The sequence below is a fragment of the Rhinolophus sinicus genome, chromosome 8 (assembly GCF_057876585.1).
Source record: "Rhinolophus sinicus isolate RSI-liver-muscle chromosome 8, RSI-T2T, whole genome shotgun sequence".
Classification (NCBI taxonomy): Eukaryota; Metazoa; Chordata; class Mammalia; order Chiroptera; family Rhinolophidae; genus Rhinolophus; species Rhinolophus sinicus.
Window position 1 is genome coordinate 7,236,211 of NC_142508.1, and position 24,622 is coordinate 7,260,832.

Sequence of the window (24,622 nt, forward strand, 5' to 3'; positions counted from 1 at the left end):
ATACAATGGAGTATTACGCAGCCGTAAAAAAGAAAGAAATCTTACCATTTGCAACAACCTGGATGGACCTAGAGAACATTATGCTAAGTGAAATAAGTCAGACAGAGAAAGACAAATACCATATGATCTCACTTATATGTGGAATCTAAAGAAAAGAATAAGTGAATGAACTAATCAGAAACAGTTTTGGAGAAATGGAGGAAAAACAGAGGGTTGCTAGATGGGAGGGGGTGGGGATAAGGGGGAAGGTGAGGGGATTAGAAAATAGTCGGTAACCACAAGATGGCCACGGGATTTTGAAAATTAATTTGGGGAATTTAATCAATAATGTTGTGAAGATTTTGTAGGGTATCTGATGGTCGCATTTGGGAGACCACCTCAGGGATGATGTAGATGCCTGATCTCTGCACTGTACACCTGAAGCTGAACAATAATGAATGCCAACTATAAATATATATATATATATATATATATATATATATATATATATATATACTTATAAGAAGCGGCGTACGGCATTAGGAATAGAGACAGTGGAAATGTAATGGCTGTGTGCGATGTCAGAGGGATAGTGGATGGGGGGGGGTTCACACAGTGTGAGGGATATAAATGATAAACGTCTAAGTATTACTTTGTCTTGTGTACCTGAAACTAATAAAAAAAAATTAGGGAAAAAAAAAAAAAAAAGAATCACATCTGTCTTGCTCAAGTGTCTACATGTAGCTCAGTCCCTGGCCCATACTGGGTGCTCAGTAAATACTTTTCCATTACAGAATAAGACTGTTTCCCTCCTCGCCCACACTCCCCGTATCTAATCTAGTCCTACTGACCGCACCTCCTCAGTCTCTCTCCTTCCCCCATCTCCGCTGCTAGACCCAGGTACAGCCTGCTGTCCTCTCTCCCCCAGGCCACTGCACCTGGGCACAGCCTGGCCACAGGCCTTCATGCAGCTCTTCTTGTCCTTTTTCCAAGGCATTCTCTACCCAGTCCCTGCGTGATCCTTCAAACTCTACTTCTGGTTTAAATTCTTCAGTAGCCTCTGGTTGCCATTGGGGCAAAACCCAAATATTCAGCAGGAGTTGCATTCCCTCCACAGCCTGGCCTCCACCTGCCTCCCCAGCAGCCCCGTCACCTGTCAGCACCCACTGGCTTTCCGTCCTTTAGCTCAAGCCCCCCTCTCTCTCCTGCAGGCCTCACGTGCGCTGCTCTTCTGCCTGGAATGCTCTTCTCCTGTGGTTCCCACACAACCCTTTATGTTGCTCATATTCATTGCACTTGGAATTATATACTTAATGTCTCTTTCCTGGGCTAGACCATGAGCTTCATGAGAGCACAAACACTGCCGTATTAACTGCTCAGTCCCCGCTGCCTGAAGTTTAGTTGGCCCTCAACAAAGATTTATCGCACGAATGAATGAAGGAAGAATGCCAAGCTAGAAGTGTTGTTCAGTTTCTAGTTCTGCCTTTTTTGTATCTGGCTAATTTAAGACAACTGTAGAAATCATTTATTTGAACATCCATTTTCTTATCTTTATAAAGGGGATAAAATATTTTCTTTGCAAGGAATTCTAATGAAGATTTAAAAAGTACATTGTTAAATTAAGGGTCATAGAAATGTTAAGGAGTGTAATTATTGCTGATGAGAGAGAACGTGTAAGAAAGACATCTAGGTCTCACAGCTGGAAGGTCCTTTAGAGACACACAGACAACTTTGCTTAGGACACAGCTGAGGAAACTGAAAGTTAGATAACCTGGACACTTGCTCGTATTTCTTAAGTAAATGGTACAGGTGAACTCCAATCAAGGTCTCCTGACTTAAGTCACCTGTAAGCAACCAGAAGTCCATGGGTAAGAAAGCTGGCAGGTCACAAGCCTAGAGAAGACTCCAGGGGGCCATGGAATCAACAGCTATAACCTGGACCTGGACCCTTCCTGTCTGGTCGAGGCTTGAAGTGGCAGCCCACCCCCCAAAATGCCTACAGGCCTGAGATACTGCAGAGGCACACATGCTTGAGCACACATCTACACACACACACACACACACACACACACACACACACACAGGAGCCACCCTTGCAGTTTCTATGCAATAGCGCCCAGCATAACCAAACAGGCAGATGGCTAGCCACCCTGCAGATGGAGTATGTGACAAGTTCCTGGCCACCTCATAGACCCAGATACCATCTCTATGGAGTAAAGAGCCGTGTCTAACATATGCATACTTGTATAGAAGGACTTTTATGTCCTTTTCCAGTTAATTGACACACTGTGCGACCTGTTCCCTGTATCTAGCCCTAAGGACAAAACACTATCATCATTACAGATGATACTATGATGTGACCCTGTTCTCTCGACCACACGTTAAATAATATACTTGCTCACTGTAAACATTTCCTGAAACTTGGCTCCTACTTGTCTGAGGAGACTGGGTAACTAAATCTGTAGTCTCCCCTCACCCACATGTGTGTTCTCCTGGCCCTATATATACACCGTCCTGTCATCAAAACAAGCAGTCTCTAAATATATAAGCATGTTTCTGCTATATTTAGGCAATACACACACACACACACACACACACACACATGCTCCACAGACAGACATCTTCAGTTCCCTTCTAGTGACCCAATCATGGCTGTCTCCTGCAACCCCACTGACACTACTTCTAACAGTCTTTACCCATTTGGCAATGTCAGTGGTCACCGGCTCAGTCACCATGTCCCTTCACTTGATGGTCCCAGTGATCTGATCACAGTCAGGCACCACACACCTAGCACGTGACAAAGCTAAAAAGGAAATCTGTAAAACGTGGTTTTACTCACATAAAGACACAGGAGAGAGACTTTCGGGCATTGCTCAGTACGCAGCGTTGCCTCTTAGCTCCTGCTCCACTGGGAGTGAATAATCACTAGCTGAGCACATGCAGAGAGACGCGCATCAGACGGGCCAGAGACATTGTGCATCTGCTGATCCAGTTCCTCACGCAACTGTGTTCAACACAAAGCTCCAAGTCACCCCATTGACGCAGTGTGTGACAGAGCTTAGTTTCTCCCTTGGAGCCCCCAAACCTTAGCTCTTGTCCATTTCGAGTCTCCAGACATAAAATCGTATTTCAAACATATCCCCCCTCCCCAGGCAACCCCCACCTCCATCACACTGCTTCTTCTTCGAACCCATGTTGAACGTTGAGAACCATGCTTCCTGGATTTCCGAGCAGCGTCAGTTTTTAAAATTCTGATTTACACCACAAATCACTGAAATGCTCCTTGAGATGACAACACTTCTGCATTTATACTATGTCGTCTATACTGCTGCTTATCTTAAGAAAATACCCCCAAAGTCAAAAGACAGGTTCTCATTTTGATTTAGAAAATAAGAATACCACATAGATGTATGCCTTTATTCACTGTTTGACATTATTGCCCCAACGCTACAAAGATTTAAAAATAAGAGTAGCGATCTGGACCACTCGCTGTGAAGACCTGTGTTCTGTCCACTTTAGGAAAGTCCTACCCTCCATCCCAGAGAAAATGTAACACACATCTCATATCTATTCCCTAACGTCTGAAAATACCACCTCATTCGCTGCCCTGTAGCCCAGATGGGCTTACACAGAATGTCCCTAGTGGCAATGCTGACAGATACTCCACAAGCCCACTGTGGCCCGGCTGCCACCCACACAGATCATGTGAGTGGGAGTGACCTGTGTGCGTTCTTAGCATAGACCTGAGGGTGACTCTGTTCTCGCCCACCTTGCACACACTCTGAATGGCCAGCCCCGTTCACTCCAGATACGGCAAGTGACTTTCCGGATCCACAGCTCACAGATGCTGTCAGCCACCTGTTTGGGGCTACACCACTGACACTTGGGTAACACTGCTCTTGTTCAATCCATGACTCTGTGAGTGACCCATTCTTTCCACACCTCGTAGTGACTGGCCACTCCAGACACCGCAAATGATATCATCTTGTCTATCCCATAGCAAGCCTCAGACAGACCACACTGTGGGCAGCCATACACTCTAGGGACCCCTATCGTGAAGAATCCGACTGTATTTACAATCACTGTGTTCTTTTGATAAGAGGGATTCCTTTACATCCCTCCTGGCCCCTCTCTCTTCCCCACTGGGGTGATGACAGACATCCATCCTGACCCCCATTTTGCTAAGACATAGGCAAGGCCTTTCTCCACACTCCAGGTACAGATAAAACAGGAAGTCTGAGAAAGAGGCCACCTCAGGAGCGGTGTCGCTAGGAGCTGGGATTTCTGGAGTAGGCCAGGGACGCAGGGCCTTAGAATGCCATGGGGGGGAGCAAAAGAGGGAAGAAACTAGAAATGAAAGCCACCCGCTCTCCTTCATCTGTTTGACACACCCTCCCTCCTCACTCTGACAAGAGTCCTGGCCAGAGTTCACTTCTAGGTAGACAGGAGGGCAAATCTGTCTCAGGAATCAGAGATCCAGGAAGGGGAGACGGGCCTGAAACCTGAAAGCCAAGCGGCATCAGGATTAGCTCACCTAGGACAGTCTTGCTTATAGATGATGCTCGGAACTACAGCCCCACCCCCACCCAACCCCCACCTCTAAATAGCTCCCTTCCCCGCCTCCCCACGTTCACTAGGCAATATTGTGATCGACCTGAAGCTTCTGCAGTACTCCCCAGATAAGGGGAAGGAGGAGGGAGGGGCAGGAGTCATTTTTGCTCAGAGCCTTGCTAGCCTGGGAGAGGTATGGCCTTAGACATACACAGTGTGTAAATCCACAGGAAACTCAGGGAAAGGAAGCCGGGGCCTAGTTAAGAAAGAGCAGACAGTAAAACATCTCTAAGTGGGGAACAGGTCCACAAAGGGAGTCTCAGTTATTCCTTATTATAGGGCTTAGCCTTCCCCAGGACCTTGACTTTGAAGAGCCCTATTATTGGCCTGGGGAACATCTGGGGGCAGGGTGCCCATTTCCAAGGCGGGGACCAGGCCGGAAGCAACTTTTTCAGGCAAGAGCATTTCCTCCAGCTTCCCTCCTCTTCCCGACTGGGATACTCCGTCACACGCCCCGAACTCTGCCTACGCCCAGCCCCCCATTTCCGGAGCCTGCGCCCCGGGACCCAGCAGGGGCTGGTCCCAGAGTGAAGGCCTAGTTTCCTGGTCGTTCCTGTCCCTCCCTTACCTCCACCGGGTCTCTGCAGCCGCCTGCCGGAGCCAGGAGCTGCGAGGGAGAAGGGTACCCACCTGGGCAGTGTCACATGCTGTCCCGGCCCAAGAGCTCCCTCCGAGTCCCAGGCGCCGGCCGGCCCCGTCGCGTCTCCGGCCCCGTCCCCGTCCCCTGCGCAGGCCTGGGCTGCCTTAGCCGCCCCACCCGCTCCTGCCCTTCCCCGCCCGGCCGGGAGGGAGGGATCTGGTTCTCCAAGGAAGTTTCAGGTGAGGAAACCAGGGACACACCTTCCTGGGGGAGGGGCAGGGCCTGTCTGCGCCGCGGCCCCATTGGTGTGAAAGAAGCTCCCGCGTCAGAGCAGGGAAGTGGCGCCCGGCTGGGAGGGTGACCCGGGCGGGAGCCCAGGGCCGGCGGCGGCAGGGGGCAGGGGGCAGGGGACAGGGCCGGCAGGAGTGACCAGAAGGAATGAGACAAAGAGGGGAGAGAGAGGGGCCTCTCCCGTGTCCTGGTGTGTCTCTGAAATCTGCCTGGGTGTTTCTTCTCCCCTGCATTTCTTCAGGTCTTCACCTGAGCCTGACTCGGACCCTGTGATCTCCTGCCTCCCGTCGGTGCTTATCTCGGGCTTATCTGAGTCTCTGAATGTTTGAGTCTCTGTGTTTGGACGTGCATCTTTCTCTTCAGGCCTCACTGCTCACTGCTCTTCCTTAATGTCTCCTTGTCTCTCCCTTAGGAGGAAGGGTGTAGCCTGCTGGCTGGCTGGCGGGTGTCCTGCGGTTCTGTCTCTCCCTCCCTCTCCCTCCCTCACTCCCTCCCTCTCTCTCCTTGCCTCCCCCTACAAGGCCATCTCACACAGCCTAGGAATGACATCTGGAACACGGCACGCCATGTCTTTCCTCTATGTGTTCCCTGAGTTCATTTTAGGATCTTTATATATCTCGGGGTGTGTTTTCCTTCTGTATTCTTCCCAGGACCTCTGTGTGTGTGTGTGTGTGTGCTTGTGTTGAAATATCTAAGCCTAAGTCTCAGGCCCTTGTGTTTTTCTCATGCCTGTATTTTTTTCCAGATTTTTTTTCAGGGAAAGCCTGTGTTCTGTTGGTCTCGAGTGCAAAGCTGAGGGTCTATCTTTATTCCTCGCCACAGACTTCACACAATGCCAGAAGGTTCTGTGGTACAGCCGCGTGCGCACACGCAGTAAGAAGCCCTCACCTAGGCACTGAGATTCTAGGTAGGTAGGTAGGTCCGTTTTAGTCAGACCACCCCAGCCCCACTCATGACTCCCTGGGGTTCCCTGCTCCTGTAAGTCAAGTAGAATCTTCCCAGGAATGCCCTGACCTGTAAGCTCAAATGGCTAGAGGGTTAGACTGTTTGCAGATTACTGCGCCCATTGGCTGCTGCAGATGCCGGCTGGCCATGCCTACCCCCGTTTTGAAGGGGGCTTTAGGGTACAACATAATTAAAGCAGAATGGTGTCTTCTCCAATCAAGTCCTGAAACATTTCTGTGTTCAATTTCTGTGCTACTTCCACCATGCTGCTCGGAGGGGTTCAGTCCTCCACCGTTCAGCAGCCTTCAGCCTATTCTAAGCGGCCATGTAGGTGTGGGAAACACCCAGGGAAAGCCAGGACGAGGAGTTCAGGTAGGAGACAGCAGGCCTACCACGTGTCATACGTTCAGAAAGGGGATGAGAGTGGGGAGTGCAGTAAGTCAGAAAGTTCACTTAGCATTATTTACAATGGCCAGGATATGGAAGCAACCTAGGTGTCCATCGATAGGTGAATGGATAAAGAAGATGGTGGCACACACATACAATGGAGTATTATGAGCAATTAAAAAGAATGAAATCTTACCATTTGCAACAACATGGAAGGACCTAGAGGGTATTATGCTTGGTGAAATAAGTCAGACAGAGAAAGACAAATACCATATGGTTTCACTTATGTGTGGAATATGAAAAAAAAAAAAAGAAAACAAATGAACAAACAAAACAAAAAAGACTCATAGAAACAGAGGCCGAAGGGATAGTTGACAGAGAGAAGGGGATGGGGGGGAACGGGTGAAAAGCGGAAGGGAAATATAGGCAATAATATTGTGATATGTTTGCACGGTGACATGATTACTAGATTTACTGGGGTGATCACATTGTAAGGTATAAAAATGTCGAATCACTATATTGTACACCTGAAACTAATAAAATATCTTATACAAACTATACTTGAAACATTTTTTTCATAAAGTCATAAAAAGAAGTTTAAGCTAGAAGTGTCTCTACTTCTAGGCTGGGAGAGCAAACTCAGTCCAGGGTAAGGGTGAGCAAAGTTAGTAAACCCCTGACCCCTGGGCACCAGTGGCTGATGTCTGCCATGCTCCATACTGCCTACCAGGAGAGGGCAGTGTGGTCAGAGGTACTGGGCCGGCCTCCCACACCAGCCTGGCTCTGCTCCTTGCCCCACGCCAGCTGCACTTGATTCTCCTTGATTGTAGCTCTCTATCCCTTTGTTTTCTCTCTCAGGTCTCCTAGACTTGACCTCCTCTTGTTCTACCAGCTCTGACCTATCAGCATTTTTGTTTTGTTGCATCACCACCCTTGATTCAATGACCTCTGGGCTGTTGTCCAGAGAGTTAAGCACACAAGGCTCGGCTGACTTTTCAAGTAGTAGTGAGATGTCGGAACATTAAAACTTATCACGTAGAGCATCCCGTGGAGCACCCTTGCCTGCAGGGTGTGTGCATGTGGGAGCCAATCTAGCTCTGGGCTCTTCCTCTACCCTTCACGTTGCAAACTATGGTTCTCTCTTTTTTTCTTTCTTTTCCATTTCTTGATGCTTGCTCTTGGTGCCTGGGCTTCTTAATCAGGCCTGTCATCCTACCCCCATATTTTGATAAAGGGATTACAGTGATCTCTTTTAAAGCAGGACCTCATAGAGTTATCCCTGGGGCTGTCACTGCCCTGACCAGACATCCTCTTGGTGACACCATCCCGTGTTACTGGCCACATGGTCCCCCACTTGGTTAGCTCTGTCTGGATCCAGTGCCAGTTCTTTAAAAATTGCTCTGGTCTTTCTGACTCTGCCTTTTGTCTGATCCCATGACTCACCTTTGAACTTTTTGAACTGATTTTGAACTCAGTTCTTTCCTTAACCTGACCGACCATGGTCTCTCCATCTTTCTCCTTTAAGTCCAGCCTCACTTGGCCCTAGGGTTCTTAGCTATCCAGTGCCATTCCAAGGGATGTATTTTTTCTGTTCTCATCCTTGGTTTCCCCTTAACTTCTTTTGTCAACCTTTGCATGTTGGCACTAGCCTAAATGTTCAAGGTACAAATACTAATTGCTTCATCCACTTTTTTTCTTTCATTCATTTACTCAATATGCATTTTTTTGAAACCAGATACACAAAAACCAAGTCTCTGCCCCCAAGGAGCTCTCAATCTAATCGAGGAGAGACACAAGTAGCAAATAATGATAGCAGAGAGTGATGTATTGTGTTGAGATGTACACAGAGTGCAATGGTGACATAAAGGACAGAGCACTGCTTGGGGAGTAAGAGAAGGCTTGAAGGAGAAGGTGATTATTTGAGCTGATTTGTCTGAAGTACTCTGTTCACTGGTGGAGAGGAGGACAGAGAACGGCATACCAGCAGACGAAATGGGACATGCAAAAACAGAAGCCTGAACACCTTCTGCTGAGGGAGGAGCAAAACGTGTGGGCTTAACATGAGGCGTGGTGAAGACAGGGCAGAGAAGGAAAGGAAAATTAATGGGAACTATGTTTTAAGGTGACAGACATGTTAATTGGCTTGACTGTGGTGATCATTTCACCATCGTATATGTGTGTGTGTATCAAAACATCAAGTTGTACACCTTATATGCAATTTTTATTTGTTAATTATACCTCAATAAAATGGAAGGAAAACATTTAGAGGAGCCTCATCTCTGGAAGTATGAAGTCCAAACTCAGCAGCATGCATGACCTACCAGCCCCTTGGTGATCTGGCTGCCTGACCATACTCTTTCCGGGGCTTAGGAGGCTCAGTTCTGGAAATTTTTCCTGTAGGTATGTTTTTAAGTTGGGTACATATGTCATAGGAAAATCTATATATGCCCCTGCATTTTATTCAGTTGTACATTTCCAGATTGTCTGGTAAATAATGTCTGAGGGTGACCACGTCTTTCCACACAGTGGTTACAGCTGTGGCAGAGTGCAGGCAGTTGGAAAGAGACCGCAGGGTCCCATCCTGCTTTGCAGGATGCTTTCCGTGATTGTCTTGCTTTTTTGTTTGTTTGTTTGTTTTGAGTGTTTGGAGATGATCCCTGTTCTCAAGAGACTGAAACTGATGAAATCTATTTAGGGGAGTTCTGGCTCTATTGCAGTCCCACACCTGCCAAATCAGTAAAATCTCAAGGAAATATTTTTTTTTCATTTGCTGTTGTTTGTTTTTAAGCATCCACGTAATTAAGATGAAAAGGCAGATTTGGGAACCCTGATGTAAAAGCAGTGGTTCTTTACCAGAAACTTCAATCATAACCATCCAATGAGTTTTATGAATGTGCCCTCGGCCCAAACCAAGAGTTTCAAAGCTGTAGGTGTGGGATCACGCAGAACTATTGGGAAATAGCTCCGTACGAGCTGGGTGCCTAATAAGAGTGGAGACTCTCGGAGCTACAGCACTGGTTTCTAAACATCTTTTATCCTACCTCCTATCAACTGAAGAATTTTCAGCAGGCACCCCCAATATATGTGTGTTTTGTTTATTTATAAACTATAGACATGTACTTCTTTATACTATGCAAAAACATTTAAAATAGGAGTTATAAAAATAAATACAATGAAAAGTTCTAATATTTTCATCCCATTCCCCCAATGAGTCTGCCAAGATCCCACTATGTGGACCCCTGATAGAGAGAATGGGGCCAATGATTCCTTAGCTGGACCCCAACTTGTATTTAGATTTTACAGTTTCAGGTAACCTGTCTGAAAGCAGAATCGCCTCCTCCCCACCCTCCCAAGGCACTCTTACTCAATTATTTAGTTCACTTAATCAGTCGACATACATTTATTGTGTTTCCATTATGTGCAGGGCATGGAATGAGGGGCTGAGAATGGTACACATGGTCCTTCATCTCAATAAAGGTGTATTATGCCCGCACATAGACATTAAACAAATGATGACTTGATAATTATGTTCTTATGATTTTAATGGGTGCTAAAAGGTAAGTGTATCACCTAAGAGAATGAATGACCTCATGTGGACAGTTAGAGAAATCAGTAGTTTGGAAGTACTACGCCAGCTGAACTCAGAAGGATGAATAGAAATGAGCGAGGCAGAGAGGATGGGGAGGAGGGTTCCAGGAGCAAGAAAAACATTTGAAAACACTGAGGCAGGAAGGCCATTGGCTCATTCCAGACACTGAAAGAAAGCTGGAGTGTTTCAGAGCTCCAGGACAGGACAGTGGCACCCTGGCACAAAATGAAACCAGTGACGTGAGTAGAGACCAGGGATCCTGTGGGCCCAGGCGACCAAATGAAGGACTGGGGTCTTTATCTTGAGGGGCAGGGAAGCCATTGAAGGATTGACAGCAGGGAAGTGACGGCCAGATTTGCATCTCAAAAAAGAAGTCGCTTAAGAGCTCTGGCCCATGACCGCTATTCTTTCCCTTCTGACGTTTGGGTTGGACTTAGAAACCTCTGCTTTGACTTGGCCGTCCTCTTACAGTTCCCCTTTCCCTACTTTCCACAAATTTTCACACATCCTTCAAGATACAACATTCAGGTCACTCTCTTGGGGCAGCCTTTCCCTGTTCTCTCTTCCAAACTTCCACACTAGTTAGAGCTAATATCCGTAATGACACTTCCTTCATTTATTATAATGTACCTGTTTAACTTTTATTTGGGGAAGGCAGGTGCAGAAAGTTGAATTACAATCTTCACTTCATGGCACACACTGTCATCTTTGGTTCCTTTGGTTTGTTCAAGGTGCCTCCTGTGTTTGGCTTATTTACTTTATTTTTTAATAATAAAAAACTCTATACTGTTTGTGGGCATGCATTTTTAACTTATATAAATGTTGTTGGGCTATCACTCGTGTTTTTCACTTTCTCCAGTCAGAGTGAATTTAAAAGACTTAGTCATTTTTCTTTGTGAACTCTTATTCCCTCTCTTTTTATTTTCCTTTTGTCCTATTTTCTTCTTTCATCCACCTTTAATTTTATCTTTTGTGAGTGTATATATGTTTATGAGCCATGTTATATTCTTTTTGGTATAAGATGAGAAATACACATACAGAGATACATACTGATATATACATAAAGTTTATATCATATCTTATACTGGTAGGAAGAGGGAATTGGGGTCCCAAGAATTCCTCTGAATGGGTGCGTAAAGCCAAATATTTCTTCTACTATTTTTCTACATATATATTTTATTCTTTTCTCTTAGAGAGAGGCTGAAAAACAGGCATTATACCTTTTCTTTGTGTATTTTTTAGACTAAAGTCTCATTTTATTGAAAGAATGAGTTGGGTCTTTGTGCATTGGCTCTCCTTCTGATGGACATAATAAAAGGTGAAAACTGATAACAACACGCTGATTGTTTTGAATGTAGAAATGCCCTTACTGGTCAAACACTGTCTTTCACTTTTGCCAATAGAAAGTCATTGGCTTTATCCCTGCTCTCAAATGCTTGATGTCTATTTCTGGAAGTGTCCTGTTGCAGCTATCAAAGTCCCCAGTGGTTGTCCTGAGGTCCAAGCATCCCTCTCCCACTTGTATCCATATTATCCAGCCAAGACTCCTGTTGCTGCCCAGGAGTCATACTCCTAATAGTGGCCCAGAGTATCCTGTTGTCCCTGTGCCCCTAGGGTTCCACTGACCAGCCTTACTTCCCTGTGGGAGTAGAGAGGTTATGGTGACAAGAGAGAGAGGGAGTGACCAGCCACGCGTGTCACAGTTTTGACTGCCAAAGACAAAAGACACAAAAATGGAGAAAGAATAAGGATGAATGGAGAGGGAGACGCCATTCCCTTCAATAGAAACATCCTTCTGTTTCCCTTAGCATACAAATATTCGTGCCTCCGTGGCTCCCTCAAGACAAGGATAATGAAGACATTAAAGTCAGAGAAGCAAACATTAAGAAGAGAAACAGAGATAGAAGGACAGTTCAGTCCTATCCTGTCAGAGATGATCAAACAGCTCTAGACCGGGTGTGACTTAGCGATCGCATTCCTAGCTCCTAGGCAGTGGCCAATTGGGGTTAGCGTCCTCCCGGTTACTCAGGCCACCAACTAAGTTTATTGAGCACTTATTTCAGACTGTTGGCATTCATATTATTAATACGCATATACTCAAGTTAGGATGCTCACTGTTGTGAGAAATAATACAACGGCAATGAGGACATGGACTGTTGCAAAAGAACTTGGAAAATTTAGATGGAAATGGTCAAATAATACTGCAAAGCAACCTCTAATAAGCCCACAGAGAGGTGAGAATAATAATGCCAGGGAAATTCAAGGAAAGTATGATTAATGTGGGCCAAAGAGCTGTCTTCAGCTGTCCCTGATAGAAAGTGTGGGTAGGTGTGGGAGATACATTTCCCATGATAATTGATACTCTATGCCACTCCAAATACCCAGGTTCCATTCCTGACACACATACACCTGACAGTGGTTAAGAGCAGCATTTTGGAAAACGACTGGGCTGGAAGGTGAGCATGAGAACTTGAGACATCAGCTCAGGTATGTGTGGAGGTGGTGGAAGGCAACATTACCTGAAACAACCTTCCCCCTTTGGGCCCAAATCGACCTCCACCGAAACGTTTTCTGTCCTATGTGCTTCTCTGACAGATTCACCAAAGCACATGCAGATCTGGTCCCCATCAGAAGTATATTTTGGATTTCTAGTTCCTGAAGGAAATGTGAATTTCCTGCTTGGCAGAAGTTATAGCACCATCTTGTGGAAATAAATGGTTTTGATCACAAGCCTTTTTGTTCTGAAATTATTAGCTGTCTTTAAAAAATCAATCTTGAAATGTATTCTTGGTTCTAAATCCTTCTTGCAATATACAATTTGTGAGTAACAAAAGGTTCCTCATATATTCTGAACCTTCGATGGCTTAGTTAGCAGCTCTCACTCAGTGACAGCTTTCTTATTTTCAGAGTAATCACAAAATGGATTGAGGGCCACAGTTGGCCCGTGGGCCGCAGTTTGGACACCCCCTGTTCTATAATATCAGCACATAAAGAGCTTCCTTGTTTATTTTTCAGCTGTACAATATTCTGTTGAATAGATAATTTAGATAAAATAGCATTATATTCTTTAGTGGTTTTCACTTATTTTACTGTGTATGATTCATTTGTCTGTACTTAGTTCTAGATAATTTTTGCCAATTAAAAAAGCTGATTTATATGTTACTATTTTATTCATTAGTGCATTAGTTCATACATGCAACATATACTATCTATCCATCTATCTATCTATCTATCTATCTATCTATCTATCTATCTATCTATCTATCTATCTATCTATCTCTGTTGGCTACACTTTTATCTTTTTCTTAAAATGGATTTTCCAAATATGTGGGTTGATTTTCCTGAGTCTTACTTAACTATAGGCAGAAAAAGACTATAATGCGCTTAATGGCTATGGGTGTGGTTTTTGGAATCAGGTCGACCTGGATTAGAGCCCAGGTTGCCTCACACACTAGCTTGTAACCATAGGGAGGTTCTTACCTTCTCTGTGCCTCTGTTTCCTTTTTATTTTCTTTGAAAAATGAAAGTAACAAAAATACTATATGCATAGAATTTTCATGAAACTTAGACAAGATAATATGCAGGTATCGCACCACAATAACACTAGATATTAAAATTATTATTACAGTCTAATATAATAATGTCTAATTCTGGGCAACAGAATTAGACATTTAAATTTTATTCCAGGTGCTAGAACTTTTTCTTTCCCAGTGAAAGTTACTCTTAAGAAGATCTAAGAGTGCTAACCAAACTCCTTTTTCTTAGAGTGAGCACTTCACCCTAGCTTTCAGCCAGCCTTCTCCAATCCCTAGTTCCTACAGCACTAAAATATTCAATTCATTTATTGATTCATCAGTTACTCTTGAGTTCCCACTGTGCTTAAGGACCAAGATATTCAATTATCTTTAAGAGTCCACTTCATTTTCTCTGCATTAATCTTATTCTATAGTCCTTTGAAAAAGTGAAAATCCAAATCACAATGAAATGTCAGGAAACCAACAGAGAGACAGAAAATTGGAAAATAAGAAAGAACCTTAAAGACTGTCAACTTGTCATTTCATAAATGAGGCAACTGAAGGCCAGAGAAGTTAAGCAACTTTTCTAAGGTCACACAGTGAATTAGTGGGGGAACTAGGATGAGAACTCAGACATCTGGACTCTGAGCCAGCACTCTATTGACCAAATCATCCTGTGCTCAAGGATTCATCTCTTTTTTGGGGCCCAACATGATTTAAAAAATTAAAAGCAAAGAAAGAGGGAAGCACAGGTTTAAAAAAGATCAAAAAATGAACCAGTGCTATTCAGTATTGGTCAAGAAATACTGGTCAAGGGAAGGTGTAAGACTCTTCCCTGCTGGTTGGGAAAACATAGTCATGTTTTCACCCAGTGGGATGGCATTCCAACTCTCCTGTTTCTGTCTCAGCAACACGTATTTAACAATGATACTCGACACTCACAGCAAACAGTAAACAATCTTACAGGTTGGTGGTTGGCAATTCCTGTCCACATGCCAAAGATGCTTCAGGTGCCAATTTCAGGCGGCAAGTGAACCAGCGACCACCCACAGATTCCCATCCCTGTCATTTCCAATGTTTACTGTCCATCATGCTCTCCACCCTCTTGCCAGAGTTGTCAAGGACAACACCCTAATGTGTCTTCCCACCTGACACCAGCACCATCCTGGCCTTCCAGAATCACAGGCTCAGCAGTTGGGCACACTCTTTTGAGAAGCCAATGGCCACTGCTCTGTGATAGAAATGAATAAATATTCCCAGCATTTTTATAGTAATTGTTATAGTCCCACCCTATTTCTTTCCTTTCTACATATTCTTGATTATTATTATCCACCACATAAGAATATACTAAAAGCAAGAATTGGGTAAATCTAATGGACAGTAAGATAATCTAACTTAAAAGAATGAAGGTTAACACATCCCCAGGCCTATAAATTATGGGTAGAAATTTGGACACAATGACTATTAATTTGTACATTCACTCGAAGTTTATTGAGTGATACTACTATGTTTCCCCAAAAATAAGATCTAGCCAGACCATCAACTCTAATGCATCTTTTGAAGCAAAAATTAATATAAGACCCAGTCTTATTTTAATATAAGACTGCATCTAATATAAAATAATATAATTAATATAATATAATATAATATAATATAATATAATATAATATAATACAATATATATAATACCGGGTCTTATATAATAGAATATAAGACCAGGTCTTACATTAATTTTTGCTCCAGAAGACACATCAGAGCTGATGGCCTGGCTAGGTCTTATTTTTGGGGAAACACGGTAAGAACTGTCCTGATGCAGCCATTCGAGGTTAGGAATATCAGTAGATCTATAGCAGAGTGGCTCAGAGTTCGTTTAAAGCCAGACTGCCTGGTCTTGAATTATGTTTCTATCAGTGGATGATTTTGTGACCGTGGGTAAATTACCTTCTCTAAACTTTTCTGAACTTCCTGTTCCTCATTGTTATATAAGGTTGGGAATAGACCTTTCCACAGATTTAATGTGAAGATTATATTATAGCATTTTATGGATGGTCTAGCACACAGTAATGCTCCATAATTATCAGCTGCAATTAAAGTTCTACTATACTCTAACCCACAATTAGAGGGATTTAAAGGAGGTTAGAAATCAGAAGAGAGCTCAAGTCTGAAAATTTGGAAATGAGGCTGACAGACAGTTAAAGGATCCCTTATTTCTTTACCAAGTGTTTGGTGAGCACTATTTGTTAGGAATGTTAATGTACTGGGGATGAAGAGATAAACCAATTCTCTTTCTTCCCCTTGTGAAGAGATGATACATAAGAGAAATATACTATAAATCCCAGGTTTAAGATTATAAAATGTTGGATGTCAAAAATAAAACCTGAATGCTGTTGCCTTCCCACGGATCCCCCATGTTTTCTTACTGGATGAGCTGGGGACGTGTTCAAAGGGAGGGAGGTTTCCCGGGGACCTTTGCCAACTAAATCACAGAGGGGTCACTGAGACTGGGTTAAAGCTCGGCCTTCTGTGAAGGCTGCTGTGTCCAAGGCTGAGTGGCCTCCTATGCTACTAGAGGGGACATTGAAAGCCACAGAGGTGAAGGTTTTGGTGACTTATCAGCCCCGATACTCTTCCTGACAAAGGGTAGACTTGGTATCAGATACCCATCCACTATTCTCTCGTCGTGAGCTGGAGGGTCTGCGTCACTCTGGTGGTGATTTCCTGGGCTCCTTCCTGGCCTGGTCCACATGGTCCTCATCTTAAGGGTGACACCATTCCCTTCTGTAACGAAAGATTACCTAGAGCCATGGACACTTGTGATGGGTAGAAAGAATGTCATAGCAAAACAATAAATGAAATAACTGTGCCATAGGGAGCTGCACATGTCAAAATTCCTAAGAGAATTTCTGGAGGTAGCAGTAATGAGTAATGGAAGCACAAAATGCGAGAATTAGAGTAGTCATAGGAAAGAGATGGAATTCCAATTTCTCAATAGAAACATCCACTGTGTTGCTCTCAGCCACTGAAATCCACCTTTGCACTCTAGAGAAGCTTACATGATAACAGGAGGGGCAAAAAAGACAAAAACCAACTTCTAAGACGATGCGGTTGCTAAGAAGGAATCAATGGATGTGCTACCTATGGGCTCTGATGACTGTCTTTCGTTTACAATGAGTGATGAATACAAACTAACAATTGGCCACGTGGCAATTAATCTACTGATTGCTTCTTGATTACTGATTCACCAAAAAATTGTTTCGACTAACAACCCATAAAATTTGTGGGAATTGAATCTTGGGGGGCTGCCTAGTGCTCCCGTATTGTGAGTCTAGACTTCGTGTGCAGGGGTGTAAATGAGTATGAGTCATTCTGGACTCATTTGAAGACTCGGTGTGTGTGAACGTGGGTGAAAACATTTCAACATGTGGTCCTCCGTGCGCTATTTGTAACTACTCCCGTATCCGCTCCTCAGAAAGACCAAATCCAGGTACCAATTTAAGAAGGAAAAGCCAACCCTGAATGGCAGTGGGTTGGAAGACCCACTACTAATTGTATAATAGCTTACCGTTTGTGTCACGTACCACGTGTGAAACTCAAACACATGAGATGACCATTCGTTAAAAATTAACTTTGCCTTACTTCAACAACAGAAGAATTGCTAACTGCTTTACTGGTAGCCAATTTCAAAACTTTTTGGCAAGGAGATAATTTAATGAATTTGTGATTTTACAGATTGCTATAGCAATAAATTGGCAGGTATTTGATACTTCTGTGAATTGCTGATGTGCCAAATAATAGCTGGCTTGCCCGGAAGTCCAGAACAACGCTTCCTCGATGCGTCATGTAGAAATCCAGCATCTTTGCTAGTGCACACATTTTGCTAGTGTCTTTGCTAGGCTAAACTAACCCTAGGGTGAACTATTGAACTTGTGTGTGCCAGCCTCTGAAGAAGGTTCTCCGGGATTAATGTATGGAAAGATGCTGCTGTTGATAAGCCCCTGAATCCATCTGTCATTAATATCAATGAGATACTCCCTGAGGAACTTGGAAATAACAGAAATAGCATTGCTTTTTGAGAAGTAAAACTTGCAAAACCCACTCAGAAGGGATGATAAGAATGGCCGCAGGAAACAAGACAACCTGAACAAACAACAATCTGAGCGCATCCAAAAGTCTCTCCAGGTGCTTTGATGCACGCTTCCAGATGCAGGGGAGGAGGATCTGACGGATGTAGGGATCCCAGATGTAACAGTTGTGTGGGGTACTTGTCTAGCGAAAGGCTGAGGAATAAAGAAGGGGGTGATGCTGAGGGCCAGCAGGTCTGCAGCACTGTCTGGGGTGCCTGGCCTAATGGTGGGCATGCTGTCCCCCTGACAGACCTGTAGCTGGCAGGTCTACAGCTACAGCTCAGAGGGCTTGAGTGATCAGTGATCATAACTGGTAGGATCGCCACGTGAGCCCCCTCTGCTCCAATCCCATGCTCACCCATCAACCACGAGGCATTCATTTGCCTTTTTGTGTAGATATTTTGACAAAGAGGGAATGTGTTGATCAGCGAAGTTCTTGCCAATTTTTTTTATAATAAAAATTCCATTCAGGTTTATCTGTGGTTCTTTTTTTAGTTTGGACAGTATGATACAGCTGAGAAATGCATAATTTGTAGGAATTAAACACCAAGCTGGACCCACAAAGAGAGGGCCAGGCCCTGGGCAGAGACGACCTCATTGAAATACAACCCCAGGAAAGCTTTTCTGAGCAGCTAATTGGATCCTAAAGGACAGCCCCACTAGATCCCTCTCTAGAAGCAATAAACGGCTGTGTTTTTAATAAGCAGTATCAATAAATCATTATGTCACCAAGAAGCAAATGAATCTAACTACTATTCTACAAACTCCTGACACATGGCCAGTTATTTTTTTTAGGATTGTATAAAAATGTACTGTTCCCAGACAACCTTTTAATTTGGAAAACCTACAAAGCATATGAAAATATTTACTTGTGATTCAGTCCTCCTTCATTTTCATTTGTAACTTCCATAGTGGCAGAAAGGAAAAAGAAACCTTACTACAAAGTATGAATCTCTCTCTGAAACCTAAAGGGACAGACAAGAGAGGAGGGCCTAAGGAATATATCAAGGTTCCTTAAGAACCATTTTTGCCATACGGGTTGAAAGTCTGATTTCCTTTACAGAACTGGATTCTAATCCACCCTTTGTGTACCCATTTTGGTAATTCTGGCACTTATCAAATGTTTACTGAATGGATGGATGAATGAATGAATGAATGAATGAATGAATGAATGAATGAATGAATGAATGAGAGAATACCTAAACTGAATTTTTGGACCGTCCTTAGACTGGATATGGAGTTTCTGGCTTGCTTAATTCTTGCCTACCATAACCGTACCCAATTAAGGCCATTCTTTCCAAGGCAAAAAAGAACAGACTGAAGTTTGATAAGAATAACTGTAAAATCTCCAAAACGTTTAAGCATTGGTCTTGAAAGACCTTTCTATTTTTTCTTGATTCCCAATATTTTGTCTCATTCTACACGTATTAAAAGCATCTTACCTGAACTCAAACAGATTAAATTTGTCGAAGGATTGGCAGAAATGAGAGACTAAAAAGAAAAAAGAAATTAAATATACTATTCCAGTTCCAAATGTAATGTTCATACATTGTTTTATGCTACAAATGATACACATTACATGTATGTACAAGTCAGTAATTTAAAAATTGGCAAATTGCTTGATGACTAAGAAATTATCCAGGAACCTCATTGTTTCAAAGTAAATATCTAAGATTGAAATAATTTCTCTACACATGAACAAACCTGTCAGTACTAGACAGAGTTTATGTTTCAAAAAGTAAAATTTAAGATCCAATGAGCTGACAAACTCTCTTCAAATGCTGTGAGCATGAGTCACGCAGCATTTCTAAACTGAAAGCTATTTTTAAAACCTCAGTTCAACTGAAGTATTGGGTGGTTTACTAGTAAGGAATGAGAAGTATTGGGTACAACTAATGTGCTCAGGACAGACCTCCTCTCTCTTTAGTTCAAAATAATTTTAAATTTCTCTTGAGATTTGTTCTCGGACCCACATGTTGTTTAGAAGGGTTTTTGTTTCATCTCCAAATATTTGGGGATTTCCCAGCTATCTCTCTGGTGTTGATTTCTACTCTAATTCCATTGTGGTCTAAGAGAAGACATTGTATGATTTCTATGATCTTAAATTTGTTCAGGTGTGTTTTATGACCCAGAATGGGGTTTATCTTGACTAATTTCCATGTGAGCTTGAGAAGAATGCGTATTTTGCTGCTGTTGGATGAAGTAGTCTGTAGATGCCCACTGCATCCAGTCGATGGGTGGTATGTTGAGCTCAGCCACTGATTTCTGCCTACAGGGTCTGTCCATTTCCAACAGAGAGATGTTGAAGTCTCCATCTATCATAGTGGATTCATCGATTTCTCCTTTTAGTCCTATCAGTTTTCGCCTCATGTATATTTTTTCTCTGTTGGTAGGTGAACGGATGTTAATAATTGCTATGTCTTCCTGAAAAACTGACCCTTATCATTAAGTAACGTCCCTCTTTATCCCTGGTAACTTTCCTTGCTCTGAATTCTCTGTTTCTTTTGAGGGCTGTGTCTCCCCCTCCCTCTATCGTTGTCTCTGTCCTGACCTCTTCCTTTCTCTGGTCGTTTTCTTTCTCTGTTTTCAATTTTCCTTATTGCTCTTCCACAATTCCCCATTCTCAGAATCTCTCTTCCTTACCTCCCCCATATGTATCCCACAGTCTTTCTAGAGACTTATCAACAGTTCTAATATTTGAGTGCTTTCTCAAACATGGGAAGTCTGCATTCAGGTGAACCGTCTTATAAACAATCTTGGAAAATACTATCTAATAATTCATAATAGCAATAACATCTGTCAACCCACTTATCTGGGATATTGAAATATTCTCTCTTGATACCATAATGGCCAATAGCTATCTCATTGTACTTCAGAATTAATTTAACCATAAATTGTTTTTAAAATATACTCTTAGACTGAAGAAATATTTCTGATCTAGTCAATCATAAAAAGATCATATATTTGACCATGCATTGTGCCTGGAACATTGTAGGTGTTCAATAAATATTTGTAGACTGACTGGGTATCAGTTTGATTAAATCTGAGATAACCAAATATTAATGAGCTCTCTTTGAGTCAGATTTTTCAAGAGAAAAAAAATTAAAGGCACTACAGAGCAGCAATTAAAGGGCATGCATTTCGGGGGCAGACACACATTTACTACTCATATGACTTTGAGTATATTTAACTTCTCCAAGCCCCAATTTCCTGTTTTTTAAAAGGAAAAAAGTGATAGTATCCATTTCATGAAGCTGTTGTGAAGATTATTTGAGATAATACATGCTATACACTGAGACTATTCCTGCTACACAGTGAACACTCAATAACTAGGATTAATTATTGTCAGTCTTTAACAGCTTCTTGGATAGCCTGAGTGGGTCTGACGAGCATGGCCTCTTCAGGGCTCACAGTTGTCCCTTGAAATCATTCCCCTCATTGGCCATTATCCTCTGAAAGCCAACTTTGCAAAGTCTTATTATAACAATGTCGTCAACAATGGGACTTGTGGATTACGTGTTGTTGAAGGCTTAGTAAAGCACGTTGTGGCTTCTGATTTTTTGTTATGTCTTTATTGGGAAAGTGCGCAACCCGTTGAAGAGATATTAGGGATTAAAAAGAGCACAAAACTGAGACAATTCTATTAAAAACTGAAGGGATTATGCTTTAGGTAGCAACCCCTTCCCTTTTCTGTACTCCCCTTACCACCTCAACCACACACACACCCCTTTTTTCACTCTAGGGTTGGGAAAGTTTAATATTTAAAAGTACTGAGTAATTTCTGTGTGCCTGGCTTTGTTCTCCAAGTTATGGATGGGGACGAGATGTGCATGGGCAGCACAGATTACATATTGTGGCTTTGTTGGTGAGACATAAACACAAGGACTGAACTAACAACAGTTTTCCTGAAATGTAAGTTTACTCCATAACATAGATCTCGGTGTAATTTTCTCTGGCTTAAGAAAATTATTCCATAGATTTAACCTAAATCCATCACACAGAAAATTCTTACTCTTTTATCTAGCCTCAATGTTCACAAGGTTATTATTTTCAGGCAACTACTTCTCTGCTATGTAAAACGAAATTAATAAAATTGTACACATACGCTACTTGTGAACAATATGCTCAACTAAGTTAGCGTTGCTGTTTCCTGAACTCTCCCCATAGCAGAAGAATAATCAGCACGTATTTAGAGAAGACTGAATTTCCTTACCTACGCTTAAAACGAATAGCAGTGTAAGAAAGAGTCAAGCAAAGACTGGATACTACAACACATCTAAGAGGAACTGATAGTAAAAGAAAAGAAGGCAACCTGGTTAGCAACCACACTTGGACACAAGGACCTCAGAACGGGAGACCAACTGAAGGCTGGGTAGGGACTTGCTTTCTGAGAGCTTCTGTGGGAGCTGCAAAGCCCCCTCTTGGTTCTGACTGAGAATGGGGCAGAATCCTCAGAAAAGGAGGTTCTGTTCCCTGATGGGCTCCACCTAGCTGGCAGCTGCTGAGGGCTCACTGAGGCGTGGGCTGTGAGATGTAGCACATGCCCACCTCTAGCCGGAAGGAGACGCAAAGCAACTCTCTCTTCTATTTCGGCTGTCACCCCCAGCAGGACGCACAATTAGGAAACACAGCCAGCCACAGAGTAACCCTCCGAGACAACATCACTTGTGACAGTCCCTGGATGTAGGGAAGCAGAACCAGTGTGACTATGAACAAGTTCCTGGCTTAACCTCTGTCGTTCAGCATCTCCCCTCTGTAACGTGCATCCCTTGTGTTGCAGCACAGGTGGGATGAAAGGTCCCAGACAAACCAGCTGACCCCAAGTAACAACTCAAGGTGAGGAGATGCTGCAGAGCGCTGGTTATGGAGGCAGGGAGTGGATTGGGGACAGCGAAGAGTCGACAAGTTATCCCAGGGGGGCTTATTAGAACCTGCCTGAGGGAGCGTTTTCCAGAGCACAAACCACCAATGGAGGTTGATCTTTGGATATACTCTCTAGTCTAATCTCTCTTCCCTCCTGCGAAGCCAACCTCTCGTAGGAGGGTGGAGATATTTGCAAGGTGTTCTCATGTTAATTGATGTTTCTTTCTTATACTGGACATAAGAAGGTTAGGAATTTCGTATCAAGCAATTGTGCAATTTACAAACGAATGAATTCGTGATAGTGTGATCCCCAGTGTGATTCATGGCATAAACTTGAAAATCTTGTATATGTATCACATTTGAAGATATGCTTACCTGTGCTTCGTTTGTGCATGTCCCCGGTGAGAAGGACTACATATTTATACAGGGAGGCAGAAAAGTGCTCCTGATTATATAAAAAGGGCTGGTCCATAGTAAGTAATCCATAAATATTAGAATTTTTTCTTCTTTACTTCTCTTTTCATGCCCAGGTGAACTGCAGAAAAGATAGAAATTAGGAAACTGATGTAAATGACAAAAATCCTATGAAATCCAAGTCGTTTTAGTACATGTTTTTCTATCTTCAACATCATCAGTTATAAAAATTCATTTTAGGGTATAAAAATCAAAAGTGTGAACTAAGACAATCAGAATTTAAATGTAAAATTTTATGATGCCAATAAACTAAAACAGGAAAAGCATCACCTCAAAATAACGTGGCTTCTATTACACATCAAGTTGATGAAACTTTTAACCTTTGGGCAGCTTCTAAAAGTGGTCAGAGTGGAACACGAACATATGCAAAATATAAATACATACAAAAGAAAATAACAGGTAGATCATATTTGATATAAATATGTTCTCAAATGTTTACATTCTATGCCAGCATGTGGAAATCAGGAAAACTGCCTCTCATGAGCAAGTCGTAAACTGAAAACCTGTGTAGAGACTCTATTTCTACTGTCAATACCTTAGGAATATTGGTGGTAAGTAGATATTTTCATACACATGAAAATGTAGAAGCAACATAATCAGTAGTTAAGTGTAATATTTGGGATTATCACACGTGCTAAAACTTAGGAAAACCCTGTAAGAACATAAACATGAATATCTATAACTCAAAATTGTCCATAGCTTGTTAAAATTAAACTGAAATAACTTGTCTTGATAGTGTTTACTAGTCAAAGAATAAAAATGACATATATATACACATATACATCATTTTTGAGTGACGTATTGAAGAACTCAGCACACAGACAACACAGGCAGGATTCACTGAAATAAAAACATTGACATTATCTGTTAGCATTGGGCATTTTTAGCAGCTAGAATGGAGGGCCATTGCCCCACAGTTACTTCAGCCTCCAGTTGTATCCAAACGGTCCAGAGGTCCATTGGGTCAGGACTGAGCCCTAGCTGTATCCAGCATTATCGGTTGAATTCGCCTGACCCATTTCACTGAAGTCTCAACATATTTCCAGGCTGATTCCCTTGCCGTCCTCCCGGAAGAGAATTCTCTCTAATCTGCTCATTCTAATTAACAAATCTTTTTCCACTGACTATCACTTATCATAAAAGTAAATTCAGCATGGCCAGTGATGCATAGATAGCTTATCTCTCCTAAAACCATTTTTTTGGTTTGTTTTATGGGGCAATCCACCATGCTTGTTATTTCCATTGTGTACTAATGCAGTGCAGT

At 42.8% G+C, this 24,622-nt stretch overlaps 1 protein-coding gene across 5 annotated transcripts in view; it reads right to left on the reverse strand.

Moving 5' to 3' along the window:
• Positions 1-24,622, reverse strand: part of ARHGEF5 (Rho guanine nucleotide exchange factor 5) — a 47,995-nt gene that overhangs the window by 17,955 nt on the left and 5,418 nt on the right. For 2 of the 5 annotated variants that reach the window (XM_019710597.3, XM_074315220.2), the window contains exon 2: positions 23,260-23,419. The gene's annotated coding sequence lies outside the window, so the exon portion shown is untranslated. Of the gene's footprint in view, positions 1-2,818; positions 3,008-5,220; positions 5,824-19,463; positions 19,519-23,259; positions 23,420-24,622 lie in introns of those variants that run through there. The other 3 variants (XM_074315222.2, XM_019710598.3, XM_088799853.1) reach the window with 3 other exon arrangements.